Here is a 13,959-nt window from a genome sequence, read left to right as displayed (position 1 = left end):
GCGTGCGCACGCTAGAAGGCAAACCCTTTATGCCAGTAGGAGAGGGATCAGCTGATCAGGTCGATCAGCTGATCCCAGCGTGGTTACTGATTGGCTGAGTGGCGCAGGGCGGCGCGGAGGAGCGCTGCAGTATATATAGATCTTGCTGGTCAGTCTCTGGTTGTCTGCCGTTGCGAATACTTACGTGTGAGCACTCAGACTTCAGTCAGATCCCACAGTGTGTTAGAACCAGGTGGACCTGGGAATTCACACTTAGCCAGATTACTGCTGTGCTATACTTTAGACCAGTTCCGGGGTGTTGAGACCAAGGACCTCACACCCAAGCTTAGGATCACTGTGTCATTGCTGTGTTATACTTTAGACCAGTTCCGGGGTGTTGAGACCAAGGACCTCACACCCAAGCTTGGGATCATTGTGTCATTGCTGTGTTATACTTTAGACCAGTTCCGGGTGTTGAGACCAAGGACCTCACACCCAAGCTTAGGATCACTGTGTCATTACTGTGTTATACTTTAGACCAGTTCCGGGGTGTTGAGACCAAGGACCTCACAACCAAGCTTAGGGATTACTGTGTTATTGCTGAGTTATTCTCTAGACTAGTTCCTGGGTGTCGAGACCAAGGACCTCACACCTCAGACTAGGACTGTGCTTTATATTTGTTATGACTATTTGCTCTGTCGACCTCTCTCTTGCTTTCTGATTCGGTACCTCTGCATATCTGCCTACCTGTTGCCAAACCCTGCCTGTACCCGGTTACCGAATCAGCCTTCTGTCTCTGTACCTTATCTGCTCGTGTGTTGCCGACCTGGCCTGCCCGACCCTCCAGGCTGTCACTCATCCCTTGAGTGCTCAGTCTATCTGTACTAGCTGTGACACTATTCCACCAAGTGTCAGTTAGGTATTAGGACTCCTGCTCCTCAGAGAGTCCGGCCTGCTAGCAGCCAGTGGCCTCTACTCCTCTGGAGTCCCCTGGCTGCTGTACAGTCTATTATCTGATCACCAAGTATCACTGGTTGCCAGGTTCTCTCTATTCCCTCTCTTAACTTGTATTATTGGTGATTCTGCAGATCATTCATAATCAAGTATACATCTGTATTATTGATGATTCTGCAGATCATCAATAATCAGATTCTCTCTGTGTGCTGACACCAATCGTTACAGAACGGCAGACCTGAAAAACAAAATGGACGCACTCAACAGCCGTCTTGATGCACTCACCACCTCGGTGGAGAATTTCATCAGGATGTTGGACGGTCATCAGACCCAGATTACTGCCTTGTCTGGGTCCATACAGGTCCTTCAGACGGCTGTGAATGCAGTGCGATCTCCTCTAGTTACAGACTTGCGTATGTCTGTACCCGAAAGGTTTTCTGGTCATAGATCTGACTTTCAGAACTTTAGAAATCGAGTAATGTCGTATTTTGAGTTAAGACCCAATTTATCAGGAACTAAGGCACAGAGAATTAAGTTTATTAAGACCCTTTTGTCAGGGGATTCTCAAACATGGGCATATGGCCTTCAGGCAGGGCATGAGGCTTTGACATCAGTTGAGGAATTTTTTAAGGCCATGGCCATAATTTACGATTATCCGGACATTGCTTCTACTGCTGAGCGTCAGGGTAAGGGTCCGGTAGAGGTCTACGCAGCTGAGTTTAGGAAGTGGGCTGTGTCAGCTAGGTGGGGGACATTTGCGTTATTAGACTTTTTTCTATCAGGGCTACCCATTGTCATCATCAGTGTTTAGCGAAAGTAACCGTGGGTAACACCAAGATTCAGGTTAAAGGTGTGCCAACTCAATACGCAGAATTTGCTAACGCATTCTGTCCCAAATCAGCAGATAAACTTCCCCCCACCGTACCTTCGACTGTCCCATCGATTTAAGATCTGGTTGTATGCCCCCTAGGGGTCACCTCTTTAATCTATCTGGGCCTGAGAAACTGGCAATGCAGGAATACATCAAAGAAAACTTGGCCAAGGGTTTCATCCGTCCCCCTCATTCACCAGCAGGGGCAGGATTCTTTTTTGTAAAAAAAAAAGGATGGAGGCCTTCGTCCCTGCATTGATTATCGAGGCTTAAACAAGATTACAGTGAAAAATCGTTACCCTTTGCCTTTGATTGACGATTTGTTCACTCAGGTTACCAAGGCCAAGATTTTCTCTAAACTGGATTTGAGAGGCGCATACAACCTAGTTCGAATTAGGGATGGTGACGAATGGAAGACGGCCTTTAACACACCCGACGGGCACTACGAGTACCTGGTGATGCCCTTCGGGTTGTGTAACGCCCCGGCTGTCTTCCAGGAGTTGATTAATGAGGTATTCAGGGAGGTGTTGGGGAAGTTCATCTTAGTATATCTGGACGATATACTGATCTTCTCGTCCAATCTCTTGGAACATAAAAAACATGTTAATTTTGTCCTAGGGAAGTTAAGACAGAATCTGCTTTACGCTAAATTAGAGAAATGTCTTTTCGAAGTAAACTCTGTTGCCTTCTTGGGGTACATTATCTCTACGTCTGGCCTCTCCATGGTTCTGGGAAAGGTTTCTGCTGTCTTGGAGTGGCCTTAGCCTGTGAGACTGAAGGCGCTCCAAAGATTTTTGGGCTTTTCCAACTACTACAGGAGGTTTATAAAGGGGTACTCTTCAGTGGTTTCGCCTCTCACCAGTCTCACCAAGAAGGGGGCTGATACTTACCACTGGTCAGCAATGGCATATTCTGCCTTCTCTACACTGAAAAAGCTGTTCTGTTCTGCACCCATATTAAGACATGTGGATTAGAGATGGGCCGAACGGTTCGCCAGCAAACTTTGGGGGTTCGCCTTTTGCGAAAGTTCGCTTCGCCCCATAATGCTGTATTGAGCTAAATTTTTACCCTCCATTTCACTGTCAGCAGACATGTTATTGTCAAACACACTGCTTTCAGTGCTAGAGAACCCGCCCACCCTCCCTTCAAGCTAGGTCCTTTATACCATTTGACTCAGTTGTCTGCCTACACTAATTAGTTATGGGACAGCTGCTACACACTCTGCTAGGGAGATTTTAATTGGCCTCCTCCCTCCTACCGGAGGGTCTCTTCTGCCAGGGAATTATACTATTTTAAAAACCAGTATACATCATACCATAGCTGGGAATCGAACCCAGATCTCACTGTGTGGTGGGCACGTCACCCTAAGCACTGTACCACTACAGTAGTAAGTGAAGCTAGCCTAAAATGTACCATTTATGCTCAATGCAATAGAACCATTAGGTTGCTTAAAGGAGAACTGTAGTGAGAGGTATATGGAGGCTGCCATATTGATTTCCTTTTAAGCTATACCAGTTGCCTGGCAGCCCTGCTGATCTATTTGGCCTGAAATTGCTGGCCTAAAATGTACTATTTATGCTCAATACAAGAGAAAAAGTAGACAAGACAAATAACACAAAAGAGAAGGCCATGTCTGGCTAAATATCTGTAAGCAGTGGCTACATGGTGTAATGGATAAGGGCGCTGCCTCTGACAAAGGAGACCAGAGTTCAAATCTCAGCTCTGTCTGTTCAGTAAGCCAGCACCTATTCAGTAGGAGACCTTAGGCAAGTCTTCCTAACACTGCTACTGCCTATAGAGCATGCCCTAGTGGCTGCAGCTCTGGTCCTTTGAGTCCGCCAGGAGAAAAGTGTGATATAAATGTTATTTGTCTTGTCCACTTTTTCTCTTGTATTGAGCATAAATAGTAAATTTTAGGCCAGCAATTTCAGGCCAGCAATTTCAGGCCAGCTTCAGTTGGTATAGTGGTTGGTGTGCTTGTCCACCATACAGTGAGACCCAGGTTCAAATCCCAGCCAATGTGAGTTGGCTTTTATGCTACAAATCCTTAAAGGGAACCTAAACGGAGAAGGATATGGATTTTTCCTTTTAAAATAATACCAGTTGCCTGAATCGCCTGCTGATCCTGTGTCTCTAATACTTTTAGCCACAGCCCCTGAACAAGCATGCAGATCAGGTGCTCTGACTGAAGTCAGACTGGATTAGCTGCATGCTTGTTTCAGGGTGTGATTCAGCCACTATTGCAGTCACAAAGATCAGCTGGACTGCCAGGCAACTGGTATTGTTTACAGGAAACATCCATATCACTCTCAGTTAAGGTTCCCTTTAAAGGAGAACTGTAGTGAAAGGTATATGGAGGCTACCATATTGATTTCCTTTTAAGCAATACCAGTTACCTGGCTATCCTGCAGATCCTCTGCCTCCAATACTTTTAGCCCTAGACCCTGAACAAGCATGCAGCAGATCTGGTGTTTGACATTTTTGTAAGATCTGACAAGATTAGCTGCATGCTTGTTTCTGGTGTGATTCACACTACTGCAGCCAAATAGATCAGCAGGGTATCTATTGGTATACTGGTATAGCTTAAAAGGAAATCAATATGGCAGCCTCCATATACCTCTCACTACAGTTCTCCTTTAAGCAACCTAATGGTTCTATTGCATTGAGCATACATGTTAAATTTTAGGCTAGCTTCACTTACTTCTGTAGTGGTACAGTGCTTAGGGTGACATGCCCACCACACAGTGAGATCTGGGTTCGATTCCCAGCTATGGTATGATGTATACTGGTTTTTAAAATAGTATAATTCCCTGGCAGAAGAGACCCTCCTCCCTCTGGTAGGAGGGAGGAGGGAATGGGTAGAAGGGTGGAGGGCAATTAAAATCTCCCTAGCAGAGTGTGTATAGCAGCTGTCCCATAACTAATTAGTGTAGGTAGGCAAATGGTATAAAGGACCTTGCTTGGAGGAGGAGGAGGGAGGGCAGGTCCTCCAGCAGTGATGGGTATTTCACTCAATTAGGTGTGGCTCCAGGTATTAGAGCTTTTGAAACATGTTATCTATCATTTTTCCAGTTGATAGAATTTTTTTAAACTTTCAAAGTTCGCCTCCCCATTGAAGTCTATTGCGGTTCGCGAACTTTTTCGCGAACCGAACCTTTCGCGGAAGTTCGCGAACAGGGTTCGCGAACCTAAAATCGGAGGTTCCGCCCATCTCTAATGTGGATGTCACCTTCCCCTTTATCGTGGAGGTTGATGCCTCAGAGGTGGGGGTGGGGGCTGTATTGTCTCAGCGATCGGGTTTGCAGAGCAAACTCCACCCATGCGCCTACTTCTCTCGCAGGTTTTCACCCGCAGAGAAAAACTACAATATAGGCAACCGGGAGCTTTTAGCTATCAAGTTAGCTTTTGAGGAATGGCGACATTGGCTAGAAGGTACAGAACATACTATCACAGTTTATACAGATCATAAAAATCTGGAGTACATAGAGGGCGCCAAGAGACTTAGCCCTCGTCAGGTCTTTGTTCTTTTCAAGATTCAGATTTGTAATTACGTATACCCCTGCTAGTAAAAACATCAAGGCCGACGCCTTGTCCAGGTGTTTGGAGCCCGAGACAGTACAGCCCTCAGCCCCTGAGACCATTCTACCTCGGAAGGTAGTTTTGGCAGCTACTGAGACCTGGAGGGATTGGACAGTCACTCTGAGCCCCTACCAACAGGATGTTCCAGAGGGGAAGCCCGATGTTAGACTATAACAGTATAGATCAGGGCTTTTCAATCTCTTCTCTAATTGTACCACTTTTATCACCTGAAAATTTAAAAGTACCACCCGTGCGCCTGCGCAGTAGAGCGGACCCGATCAGGCTTGGCTGTCTCCACTAGAATCCAAGTGGAGAACTGCAACTGCGTATGCGGATATGTTGACAAGGAGATTTTGGGCATCCTATCACTGGATCCCCTCTACTGTGGAGAAAGGAGGAAGCCTCTTTAGCCTCCAAGGTGCTCGCCGTGCTGCCCTTCAGAATAGTTCAGTCCTCAGATCAGCAGTAACCCGACTGCCACTGTGCATCGCTCGCCTGTGTCTCTTCACCACTGATCTGAGGTCTGAAGTATGCTGCAGGGCAGCACAGTGAGGAACCAGTGAGGGGAGATGAACTTTGTGGAGGCAAGATGGGACCAAGACAAATAGCAGGCAAGCCGGATGTGTACTACCTGGCCAACAGCAAAGTACCACTGGTGGTACGCATACCACAGGTTGAAAAGCCCTGGTATAGATGACTTGTGAAGAATACTCAGACAGATATGAATCTTTCAGCCTCCAGTACCTGTGTACAGTACAGAACTGTAATTCTAGTCCGTGCAATGCACTAAAGAGAACCCGAGGTGGGTTCTAAGAATCCAATTAGCATACAGAGGCTGGGTCTACATATAATACCCAGCCTCTGTTGCTATACCATCTCCCCCAGTCTCCCCCTGCACTCTGCTTTGCCCCATAAATCAATTGCCATGCTGGCGACGGCTGTTTACATGTGAAGTGTCAGTTTGCCGCTCCCCCGCCTCCTACATAGCGCCGGTCCCCTCCAATCAGCGGGGAGGGAAGGGATGCAGGCGGGGACCGGCGCTATGGAGGAGGCGGGGGAGCGGCAGACTGGCACTTCACACGTAAACAGCCGGCTGGCGACACGCTGCGTGTCACCAGCACGGCGATTGATTTATGGAGGACAGCAGAGCACAGAGGGGGGCCGTGGGGAAACAGTATAGCAACAGAGGCTGGTCATTGTTATTCAGAACCAGCCTCTGTATACTATTTGGATTCTTAGAACCCACCACGGGTTCTCTTTACCTCCATTTACATTGTACAAGCAGGCATGATTGCTCACTGCTCCAGAGCCTGTCATTTTACTGCTGGGCTGTCATTAGGAAAACAAATGACATGCTATCAGAATATTAAGCCTGTACATTAATTAATCACTGTAAAAGTCAGCAAGATTCATGTAATGTAACATTTATATAATCACCAGACCATTCTTTTCCTGTACACTATCATTAAAATAACATGCTTCATGGGAAACATTGGTGAGATGTTAATTAGCCCCAAGAAACAATGGAAGAACGGTGACTAATAAGAAAATCTGTGCTGTTCATTAACTGCAGAATCAGGATGTAACATTTCAGATCCCTGGAACGTGAGGAAACAGCGCCACTGTGTGGCTTCTTTAAGTTATGACTAATGAGTGCACTTTGGGTTTGATTTCACAAACTAACATTGGAAAGAAATAATCAGTCATGGATGTTGTAACAGTAAAAGTAAAAGAAAAAATACATTTCTTTCAGATGACAGGTTGGTGTGTCAGTAGAACATTACATACATTCAGTCTGTCCTGGATTTAATAAATATAAGCTTTTGCTGTAGGTCAGTGGTCTGCAAACTTCTTTGTCATGAGAGCAAAATAGATCAGCAATATAATGATTACGAGAGCCAAATTTATTTTCAAGAACCATGTCTTTAGGAGTCTGTATAAACTGGCTGCTGTAAGTTAGTTTTAACTTACCTGGGACTTCTACCGGCCCCTGCAGCCACCCTGTGCCTGCACCGGGACAAACCGATCCTTCGCTCCCCCGCAGCGACTCAGTCTTGATTTTGGCAACTGGGTCGATGGCCTGCGCGTCCCTAGCTGCTTGCATCCTCAATCACGCTCATGTCACCGGGAGCATTCTGCGCATGCACTGTACGAGATTTATCATAAAGTTCCTATCTGTTCCTAATATATAAGTTGAAGGTACACAAAAATAAACCATGCTGGTTCTTGTAGTCTCATGCAAGCTGAATAATTTTGACTGGCCAACTTTAGCCCTTTCAGCAGTGTACTAGTTATGGATAGGGTTGCCACCTTTAGGGTAAAAAAAATACCGGATTGTGGGTGTGGCCTGAGGGGTGTGGCCTAAAATTGGGAGTGGTTTGTCACAGACTTTTTAAAAGACAACTGACATGAAAGGGATACAGAGGCTGCCATACTTATTTCCTTTTAAACAATGCACATTTCCTGGCTGTCCTGCTGAGCCTCTGCCTCTAATACTCTTAACCACAGACCCTGAACAAGCATGCAGGAGATCAGATGTTTCTGACTGAAGTCTGGTTAGCCAGGCAACTGGTATTGTTTAAAAGGAAATCAATATGGCAGCCTCCATATGCCTCTCTCAGGTCAGTTGTACTGTAAGGCTAGGTCTGAGTCTCTTGATGGCAGCATGCCGTGCCACAAAATTGTGCAACAGTAAAGAGGGATCAATGGCGCTAAAAGCAAATGTAAAGTTTAACTTACCTAGGTCTTCTTCTAGCCCCCTGAAGTCATTCTGCTCCCCCAGCAGCTTTGCCCGTGTAAAGTGGAATGACAGCAAGGGACCAGAATGACTAGCATAAGCCCTAGGTAAGTTACACTGGGGACATGGGGGTCAATGCGAGAGCCATTACTTATCAACAGCGTATGGTCCATTCTGAATCCTCCAACTTCCCCTCACCGCAGCTTTTGCAAGCATTTTCATTTCTGGCGGAGGTCACACGCATGCCACAATGCATCCCAGGAGATGTAGGCTGTTTAGATGCGAGTGCATCAATGTACTCACATCTAACCAGATTACATCTCCCAGAATCCATTGCAGTGTGTGGCCACCACACAGTACAAATGCTTACAGAAGCTGCAGACAGGAGAACAAGATAGGAGGATCCCAAACAGGTCAGGGCCAGAGCATCAGCACCCTTTAGTTAAGTAATGGTGCTCCCACTGACCCCCACACCCACAGTAGCACACATTACGAACCTGCCATTTTTAGAAAGTTAAAAAACATTCACTGCACTTTACTATACACCTTGAAGTATACCAGAGACGAAGCATAGCGAATGTTTTATACATACATGGGGCTTCCTCCAGCCCCATCCGCACGGATTGCTCCCATGCCGCCGTCCTCAGTCTTCTCCTGCTCCAGTACCGGGTCCCGTAACTTCAGCCAGTCGCGGACAGTCTGAGCATGCGCAGTGCACTCTCTCCAGCGGAGAATAGTACTACGCAGGTGCTGCACTATTAACTGTCTGCGACTGGCTGAAATTATGGGACCCGGTACTGGAGCAGAAGAAGACTTAGGACGGCGGCAGGGGAGCAATCCATGCGGATGGGGCTGGAGTATGTTTTGGGACCCATTACTGGAGCAGGAGAAGACTGAAGACGGCAGCGTGGGAGCGATAAGTGCGCATGGGGCTGGCTGAAGTGACAGGACCCGGTACTGCAGCAGAAGAAGACTGAGGACAGCGGCGTGGGAGTAATCCGTGCGGATGGGGCTGGAGGAAGTTTTGGGACCCATTACTGGAGCAGGAGAAGACTGAGGACGGCTGCGTGGGAGCAATCCGGATGGGGCTGGAGGAAGCCCCAGGTATGTATAAAACGTCCACTATGTTTCGTCTCTGGTTTCGTTTATATTTTTTTATAAAAACATAATGAAAATGGGGGGAGTGGGCATGTATTAGGTGCAGTCCTGGGCTGAGCCGCAGCTGAGGATTTCTTTAAAAAGGAGTGGGAGGAAAAAGAGGGAGGGGGGGAGATGAGGATTCATCACACAGACACATCAGACAGGCACACACATCACACAGACACATCAGACAGGCACACACATCACACAGACACATCAGACAGGCACACACATCACACAGACAGGCACACACATCACACAGACACACCAGACAGGCACACACATCACACAGACACATCAGAAAGGCACACACATCACACAGACACATCAGATAGGCACACACATCACACAGACACATCAGACAGGCACACACATCGCACAGACACATCAGACAGGCACACACATCACACAGACACATCAGACAGGCATACACATCACACAGACACATCAGACAGGCACACACATCACACAGACATCACTCAGACATCACACATGCACATACTGAATATCAGGACACATCACACAGGCATCAATTAGACACACACATCAGACAGACACACATACATCAGGCAGACACATCACACACACATGCCATAAATATACACACTGGCTGCATTCATACGCACAGCACCTCTCATACAGCAGCACCTCGTATCTGCTGCCTGTCATAGCTTCGGCTCCTCCATGTGTCTCAGTCTCTCTCTCCTTCTCCGGGCAGCATTGCTCATTTTCTTGGTGGGAGGGGTGCTCCTCTGAACACTGAACTGTATCAGTGTTATGTCTGCTCTGCAGTCGGGGGATGCAGGGGCAGTGTACATCCAGCAGGAGAGAGAACAGGCTGTAGACTTACCTCATTTAGTATATGTATTATGCTAACATTGACCTGTTGCCTCCCCCTCTGCTCTTGCCGGTAGAACAAATTTTCCAGCAGCGGCTTTGTAATAAAATTTCCGGCTGTGCCGGCCAGATACCGGCTGGGTGGCAACCCTAGTTATGGAGCATGAGGTCCCCTAGTAGTGCTTGGCCCACCTGTTCACATCCAACCCATTAAGAGCTTTAATTACAAGAAGACTGCTCCTTAAGTAGCGTAGGGTAGTGTACTGTTACATCTACCTGCTGCCGATTCCACTGGTGGAATCCGGGACTAGTCTGGTGGAGGTTCTGAACAAGGCTGTGCACTGCAAAGTCCATGCAGTGCAATACAGCCTGGGTCGCACTCACAGTCACATGGCCCTGCTGTAGAGAGGCCCAGAGGGGAGGAGATAAAGGGTTTTGCAGGGCTCGATGGGCTGGGCTGCACCAACCACACGAATGAGGAAGAAAGAGCATAATGGCAGGTTATGCCCAGCCGATATCAAAGCCGCACTTAAATGGCTAAAGAGCCACATAAGGCTCTAAAGCAGAGATGTCAAACTGGTCCTTCGAGGGTCGAGGTCCTCACACATTTTTGACACAGCTCAAATTAATTAATGGGTCTTACTCAGGAAAGGTGTGGTCCATCAGGTAGAACACATTCCTCTTTCTCAGTCCATCCTAAACACTGGCAAGGATCTGGCCCTCCAGGCCTGGAGTTAGACACCTGTGCTCTAGAGCCACAGATTTTCAGACCGATGCTGTAGGTTTATGCATATGTCCATTTCCAAGCTGCAGAATTTTTCCAATTTGAAATGATTACCATCACATTGATCATCCCTACTAATAGAAAGAGAGAGAAGACATCAAAGAACGAGCCGGTTCACACTTGCTTAAAAAACATGCTCATTCTGAAGTCTCATTTTTTTACCAGCTTTTTTCTTATAATACTGTTCAGCATGATTGCCCCACTAAATTTCCCGCATCCACGCAGCAGATGAATGATTTATTGCTGACATACAGCCGTGCAAAGCTCCAGGCCTTGACAGGGCTTTTCTTCCTGGAGGGGCAGAGCTTTCAGCTGTAGCTCTGCCTCCTTCGCAGTCAATCTCCTCTGATCGCCGCCTCTCTGTCTTCCTTTCACTGGGAGGGGTGGGGAGGAGGTGGAGATCGGCAGAGATTGATTGCGGAGAGGCTGAGCTACAGCTCAAAGCTCAGCCTCTCCAGGAAGATAAGCCCTGCGTGTCAGGGCAGCACAATCTGCAACCAGCAAAGTTGTAGAACTTTGCTGGTCTATTACTAAGCAATAAATCATTTATCTGCCGCTGGGATGTGGCAAATTTAGTAGGGCAATCATGCTGAACAGGATTATAAGTAAAAAGCTGGTAAAAAACGAGACTTCAGTGTCTCTTTAAGCTCCGCTTAGCGCAAATGAAAAAAAAAACTGATCCGTTTGCAGTGCTGCGCTAAGCGGAACGCAGAGTCCAAACTTTGCACATTTTCCCCGACTGGACGGGAAATGTTTGCAACAAAAGGCAATGAGAACAGACAATGTCCGTTCTCACTAGGTTAGTCCTACTTCCACTTCACCCATTTCAATCTCCACCATAACGTAATACTCACATGACCCGCTGCCGATCGCTTGGTCCCTGTACACACCCTGGTGGCAGGCAGAAGCATGGTGATCTCTTTTAGGGCTGCAAAAGATCAATGGTAATCCTCAGCAACAAGGAGGATTCTCATTGGTTCATGGTGGACCTATGAAAATTCTCCCTTTTGCTAGGGGGAATAGGTTATTGTCTCCTATCTGCCCCTACCAGCCTGTGGGCTGTGTACCGAGGGACCAAATGGCAGTGAACACGTAATCGAGCGGACGTGATCTCTGCAGGACACATGAGCGAAGCGGACTGGTGGATGGGCAGGCACAGAGTGATCAGTGAAATTGCTGCAAATGGATACAAAACAGACGGAACACGTTTTGTATCCAGTCTCGTGGCCCTTCAACAGTTTCAGTTAATCACAATATCTTGTCTTATATACAGGAAGATTGAATTGGGGGGATGTATCCTACACAGAAGAGAATCTACAAGGGGGCAGGTAACCATCAAGATTTAGGTCCACTGTATGGTTCAAGGGAGTTTTAGGCAGTTTCCTAACACCCACCCCACCATGGTGATGAAGTAGGTTGCACGCCTCCCCCAAGTGAACTTGGAAGTTATCCTTTAGAGTTATTACTGATCATTAACAAGCTGGTAGGACATCTGGAGACTGTTAACAATCACCATTGTGATATAGAGATTCAGTTCTCCATCAGTGTTTAATTGTAGCTGCATTTATTTTACTGAATATTGTAAATTTAAAACTAGAAGTGTGTAAATTTCAGTTCCTGATGAGCGTACCCCATAAATATGCAGATACACGTCCAGGCATCGTCTTTTCTCACAAGTGGGTAAGAAATTTTTTATCAGGATGATACCATGTATTGGCTAACTTAGAAGAAAAGCAGTAAGCTTTTGGCTATGAAGCCTTCATTTTCGCTATGAAGCCTTCACTGATTCCTGTATACTCAATTATACTGTATATACAGGAATCAGTCTGATGAAGGCTTTATAGACAAAAGCTTACTCCTTTCCTTCTAAGCCAATCAATGGTATCATCCTGATTCAAAACTTCTTGCTTTTTGTGAGAATCCGCTCAACTGCCTGCGCAGGCAGGCAGCCTTTTGACTATTGTTTAGGTTTGCTTGCTGCAGGACTCTGGAAAGGAGACCTTCTGTCAGTTGTGCAGCTTGTGTTGCTGAGGGATTTGCATACATTAGTCATGCAAATCCGTTACCTGCCTTCTTTTGATGACTGGCACTATAAAAGCATTCTGCTCCCAGAATGCTTTGCTGGACATTTCCCTTCCATGGTCTGTTCCTGATGGACACTGCTGGAGTGTCAGCCATTGCTATCTAGTATAGTTAATTCCTGGGGGTTGCTTTAGGCTCCCCTTCTAGTCCAGTCAGGTTGTATTATCTGTTTTGCCTGTTCCGTCTGTCTTGTGTTTGGATCGTACAAGCCCTAGCGTTAGCGGCTGTGGATCCTTCTGATTGAGTCTGGAGTGTAGGTTGGAACAGCGGTTGTTTCTGCCTACCTCATCTGTTCTGTCTGCTGTGTGTTTGGATCGCACTCGCCCTAGCGCTAGTGCTGGGGATCCTTCTGTTCTGTCTCCTGGAATCGCGCTAGCCACTTTTCGCTAGCGCTGGGGATCCTTCTGTTCTGTCTTCTGGGATCGCGCTAGCCACTTTTCGCTAGCGCTGGGGATCCTTCTGTCGCTTGTCCCTGTTTTCGTGTGTCTGTCTTGTCTGCTGCGCTTGCTGGAGGCTCGGTGAGGTAACCGTTAAGCAAGCGCTCGCGTCCTCTGTTTCATGTTTGTCTGTTAATGGTTAGTTAGGCGTGCTTGTCTCTATTGTGCTTATGACGTGGAGACCGCGCATAACCGCGTGCACTGTTGCGAATGAGTGCGGTGTTCGCGGTTAGCTAGCATTTGTTATTTTCCGTATTTCCTTATTGTATTATTTGCTGTGCCTTTGCTACTCTCGTGCTCCGCCTTGCTGTACCTTGTGTCACGTCTGGCGATCGCACCTCTCACGATCGCGTTCCTGCTTCTTATCTGCTGTGGTGTGTGCACAGTCGCGGGTTGGCGACTAATTTTATGCACACACACACAATCTGTCTCTGTGCTCACTCTCAATCGCTTCTCTTGCGATTGCGTTTCTTCCCTTCGTACAATTCCTGTCTGGCGTGCGTGGTAGGGCAGAGGAGCTGTTCCCCTGCACTCCACAGCTCCACCTGCCGACAGGAAT

The sequence above is a fragment of the Hyperolius riggenbachi genome, chromosome 8 (assembly GCF_040937935.1).
Source record: "Hyperolius riggenbachi isolate aHypRig1 chromosome 8, aHypRig1.pri, whole genome shotgun sequence".
In the NCBI taxonomy this organism is placed as follows: domain Eukaryota; kingdom Metazoa; phylum Chordata; class Amphibia; order Anura; family Hyperoliidae; genus Hyperolius; species Hyperolius riggenbachi.
This window is presented reverse-complemented; position numbering follows the sequence as displayed.